Source organism: Mastigoproctus giganteus, chromosome 13 (assembly GCF_048544385.1).
Source record: "Mastigoproctus giganteus isolate SK-2022 chromosome 13, ASM4854438v1, whole genome shotgun sequence".
Lineage (NCBI taxonomy): Eukaryota > Metazoa > Arthropoda > Arachnida > Uropygi > Thelyphonidae > Mastigoproctus > Mastigoproctus giganteus.
In genome coordinates this window covers 112,730,782-112,736,781 of record NC_143587.1, presented here as the reverse complement: position 1 = coordinate 112,736,781, position 6,000 = coordinate 112,730,782, and positions in this window count along the sequence as shown.

Genomic DNA, 6,000 nt, shown 5'->3' with positions numbered 1-6,000 from the left:
TTAATGTATATGAACTTATAGATTTGTATATATGTATTTATGCAAGGAACAGCATGTTTCCAAGTGGCATAAATGAAAATTTTGAAAACCCCATATTGAATGATAATTCCATGTTCTCTCTAATGCCTACAATCTCTCCCTGTCTGCATTCTAACTAATCATGAAATGTGTACACACACACACACACTAGAAAAGTGTTTCCTAATTGCCTTATTTCAGTAATGTGCCATGCTGTACAGTAATTCAGGAAGGATTGGTTAAGATACTGAAGCACAAAATTAAATAGATATAAAACAATAAGAATTTAAAGATGGAAATTAAAATTTTAAATAACAAATTGTGTGCATGAGAGAGAATTAATGGCAGCTTATGATTGATGCTGTTTCCATATTAAGTGGTATTTCAAACATGTCAATGCTATTAATATTAATGTGCAATTTTTTTAAAAATTTATATTCATATGCAATTGTATAGTCCAAGAATTTCCAATATTTCTGACATAATAAATGTCAGAAACATTTGTCACTTCAAAAAAATATGTCTACAAAAAAAAAAAAAATTAAAAATATCTTTTACCACCAACATCTTTTTTGGTGGTATAAGATATTTTATAATTGTGTATATACTACCAGTAGTACACATACCATTGATTGGGAACTGCTAGTATAGCCCTTTGTTCCTGTATTAATACCCAACTGTAATGTTTATTGAAATTTTCATATATAGAAAGAGTCTGCAGAATCCATTTCCCACTTAGCCCATCAGTCATGTTTGGTAGGAAATTTCCACCTTATGCTCATATAAAAAATAATAATAACATTTTGATCCTCCTGTACTCCTTAGGAGGGTCAGAGTAACCTATAAAGGAAATTCTAAATGATGGGCTGTTTAATTTCAGCAACTGTGGACAGAACCATGATAAAAATGCTCTCTTGTGCAGATTTCCAATGCATACTTTGGAACACTTCCTGGAGTTGTGGTTGGGAAGGAAGCCATGAAACCGTGGGGGGGGGGTTCACATTTTTGGAGCCAGAAAAATAAACATTGCTGTTAACAAAGTTTAATTTTGATAGTGAAGATTGTGTGTTTTGCCAATTTTATTTTAAACTTTTTATTTTACAAAAGTGATTAAAATAGAAAAATGACAGCAAAATAGTTTGTGTAAATGTGACAATTTATTTTTAAAATAATTACAACTTCAAAAATCAATATTTTTGGTCACTTACATTATGAAATTAAAAAAAAAATCAGTTAAAAAGTGTAATAAACATTTTAAGATGGGGTGGGACAGATTTTCCACTCGTGCTTCAGAATTTCATACCACCATTGACTATGAATTTTTTTGACTTTTATGAAAGATGGTATTTTTAAAACAAAGTTTTCCAATAATTTTGTATTTTACCTACTGGATCCTATCGTTAGTGTTAAAATGCCAGTAGTGCGAGAAAAAAAAAACCATTCCTCCATTCACCTGAATTTCCAGTGGGAGACAGGTACTTTAGATAAAAACTAGCGAAAGAAACATTTTGTTATAAAACCTTTGACCGAGAATCCATTGCTTTAATGATAATTGGTAAATGTAGTCATATGCAAAACAGCCTAAAATAGAGGATCCAATAAAAATGTCATCATAGAATAAATGCAGTAAGAAAGGTTAAACTATATTCACTCATCTAGCCAGTTAAGACGATATTCGAGTACAAATTTAAATGCACATTTTTTTTTTTTGCATTAGAGAAAGTTAAATATCTCGTGAATCCAAAAGAGTTTAGAGCAACGCGATCACAGCAACATCATAATTTGCCCACAGGTCAACCCCCCATTATGATAGATTCTGTAACATGTTTTGTGTGTGTGTGTTTTATTAGGCCAATTTTCATGTCGTAATAACTGCAAAATCAATGAGTGACCCACTTCTCAGCCTGAGCTTGGCTAATTACAGCCCAAATTAAATGTACATGAAAGTTAATGGGAAACAGTAATATTTATTGGAGATGTATATATCACATTTCATTAAAATTGATAAATTGAGTATCACTATTTAACATTATTGGTTATGATATCCAGAAAAATTTAAATAAAAATGGAACTCTTTTATCTTAACATAACTGGCAGTATAAAAAATACTGGTTTTTAACTAAGTGAAGATTCTTCATTGTGATATTTCAATGCCCGAGCGATGAATGGAATTTAAGATTGATGGCCTTCTTAACTCCAATTTCAACCCTAAAAATTGCAAGTTACATGCTCTCCGTATTTCTGTTTAGATATGCATATGTTTTGCCGCCTCAGTAAATTATCATATCAACAAGGGGGGGGGGGATATCCTAGTGTATGTTTTATCAGTAAATTTTGCTAAATTAAAATAAACCTCTTCCTGGTTATGTGTTGAATAACCAATAATCTCAAACTGCATATACAGCATCATATCCTTGTAAATTCAATACTGGATTATTTGAAATGCAATATATTTCAAAGTTGATAATTCTATGATGAAATCTGAATTGAGTCAGGTAATGAATACCTTGTATAATTCAAAAACATCACTGACATTATTATACAGTCTGTGGCACCTTTAAATTTTATATTTCTAATCACTTCCCTAAGAACTGTGTGAATCAATAACTTATTTTGATGTACATGAACTGTATTGTTTATTATGTATAATTGTATATGCCTTATAAAGAGAGTATCCATATTTTTTGCTGTTTAACACTTGAAATTGTTGCAAAAGAAAGGGGCAATACTTCTCTCTTCTAGCATTGCTGCTCATTCAGTAAACTTCATAACATTGCCCTCAACTATTCTTGCTAATTAAAGCTGTGTGCTAGTCATAGAGCACTAGTACAAACCACTGACTAGTTTGACATTATTTTAGAGCAGCTGAGTGAGAGTCCATTGTGGCTAGAGTTTTCAAAAAATATATATTTGGTTGTATGTAATTAAATACTTTTGTTTATTTTTTTGTGCATGAATCAAGTAGCTATTTACAGAATAAATTAAACTGCTTCAGGTTCTTTTATCAATTCCACTACTACTTTGCCAAGGCAAGTTAAAAGACATAAAAACATGTATTCAGATTGAATTGTTCTAAAAATTTATTATTTTTTTAAATGTGTTATTTGTTTTCGTGTACGATTGCATGTAATATTTTCCTTTCAGACAGCTTTTGCAGTTAATCTTTTCAGTAAATAGACTTATTTATACACACAAAAGGAGAAAAACTTAAATTAATTCTACATCCACTAAGGTTATTTAATACCACTTTTATACCGTGTGAAATTAATAATATAGTTTATTAAGCTATATGCCTAAACTACTATACATTAAGGAGACATTTCAGGTATCTTTACTGATACCCATCATTACTAATACATATATTTAGTAGTTTAGGCAAATAGCTTAAACTATATTATTATTAATGTCACGTGGTATTAAATACAGTAATAATCTTAATGGAAAACAACCACGTAACGTCCTTCCCTAACTATATTAGATCTACAACCAAGATAAAATTTTTCAACCATAATCAAATGTATTTTTCAGCTACCCTGAGATACCCAGGCATTATTCTGTCTACCACTCACAGCCGTTCTAAAGTGACATCAACTGATCATTGGTTTGTGTAGTTAGAGCACTTGACACAAAGTTTGCCAAAAGTGATAATGCAATAAAGAGAGAAATTTCACTTTTTTTGGGTGGATTACAAGTATTAAGCAGCAAATAACATCCAAAAATAAGGAAGCTCTCTTCAGAAGCTTGTATGCATCAAATATAATGGCAGAAAAAAAAGTTAGCAATGACATCACGTTCAAGAAATTTATTGAATTTTTTTACAGCGCAATTGTTATCTTTATCATATTGACTAAATTAACTTGTTAGCCATATATTCATGCATGTGTATTTTAAATGAAAATTAAGAAGGGCAGTGATGCCCTGAGCCAACTTTGCTTTGGTGCTTATGTTTCCATCACATTCATATAAGCTAAAAAGGATTTTTTAGTTCAAAAATACTTCATACTTAATCAATTGAACACACCATCTTGGTGATGTTCAGTTGATAAAAGGTTGCTGATCCAACAAACTGATCTTGTGTCATCTTCAATAAGTTCCATTTTGCAATGGTAGTGCTACAGGAATTCTCAGCACCACAAAAGATTTGCCAGCAGTGCTATCAGCATATAAGCACATAATTGCAAGATTTGTGGTGGAGAATAACTGTCTTTGAAATAGTTTTGCAAACATTTTAATTATTCATATAAATTGATACCAAAAGTGTCTTGCTGCAACTGTTACAGAGCCTGTAGTCACTAATTTTTGTGACACAATTCTAACTGTATATAGAAACTGGAACTAATCATTATGCTTTACAATCACCTCAGCCCCTCTCTTTGGATTGCTTTGTCTAACATTTTGGAAAAGTGGATCCTAAAATTTCCTTCTCTATCATTCCAACTTTGCTTTCATGTTCATCAGCAAACATTCTTTATCAGAGGCAAATTCTTGTTGGCTTAAATTCAGATGCCAAATATTTTTCATCATTTAGAAGGAATTTAATTTATCACCTGCAATTTTAAGGTATTTTATTGATTTTGAAAGCAAGAGACAACTTCTAATAAATTAAAATCGACCTCTTAGAGAGCATCACTTGTATAGATTTGGTTCAAATCTTCAATAGCCCTTTTTTTCTTTCTTTTTTTTTTAATGGTCAAAAACTTACACCCTAATTTTCTATGTAGAATTCTTCTTCTTAAACTGTTCACTTTTGCTTGATAATGATTTTTTTTTCTCCTGTTGCTCTTGATTTTTGTTGCCCCTTTGGCTCATCCCTTAAACTGGCTAGAGATTGGCTACAAATTTCTCTTGATTAATAAATACATGTTCTGAACAAACATGTATTCATACTTCAAACCCATTTAAATTGATATGGATGTATTTTGGCCCCTTTAACTTTTAATAATGAGGTTTTACTGTATATGGATGCCATAATATTTTGTGTATATAGAGCTTGCTGAAAATAAACTAAATTGTTGAGTCTCAGTTATTAGTAAATTTATGCACATCATCTACTCCTTACCTTCAGATTTCATCCTGTTTTTTTGATTTACTGGTTCCACTGTTATGTAATTGAAACAGCATGTGCCACAGGGTTTAAAAGTGTATAGTAACATATGCAACACTTTTTCCCCATATCTAACACAAGGTTGACAGCCACAAGTCCTCCAGGCTACTGTGAATAAAATTTCATTTTATTTGAAGACAGCCTTATAAAACCAGAGAAGCAGCCATTTTATTTTGTTCAAGAGAAATTGGTTATGCATTCATGAACCACATACTTTTTTGGTGATATATAGAAAACATGTACCCTTGTGCAAGGTCTAAACAGTGAAAGATGGGGAGAGAGAAGTTTAATTACTTTTCAAAAGCTACTTCCCATTTCATTTTGCATTTAAATGCAATTTCTGGTTCACTGGTATATTTTGTTTATAACTTAGCTTTTAAGTTATAAACAAAATTAGAAAAATACACAATGAAAAATTGGCAAAACTTAACTCACAGCTATTAGTGGAAGGTAATATGATGTGCATCCAAAACTTTGAATCAAAACACCAAATCAAATACAAGGAAATTCTTACCTAACAGCACAGAAATGAGTTACCAAAGTATAAAAAATTCTGAAGAAACTGAAAAATGTGACCTGTACAAAGAACAATCAACTTTGCATTCAGAATATTTTATAACAATCAGGTTTAAAAAAAAAAAAAAAAAAAAAAACTAACTGGGAGAACAAGAGTATTTTTGGGCTGTTCACAAAATCAAAGTGGCAAAAATACACACACACAATCTGGCATTTTTTTCCCCTCAAGAAAGATCACAAAATCACCATAATAATGTGTATGGTGTTCTCAAAATAGTAATTATGTAAAAATTTTCTAGAATATAAGCTTTGCCAAAATTGGTAATTTAACAACTTTATGTTATTTATTATATTTCTTTTAC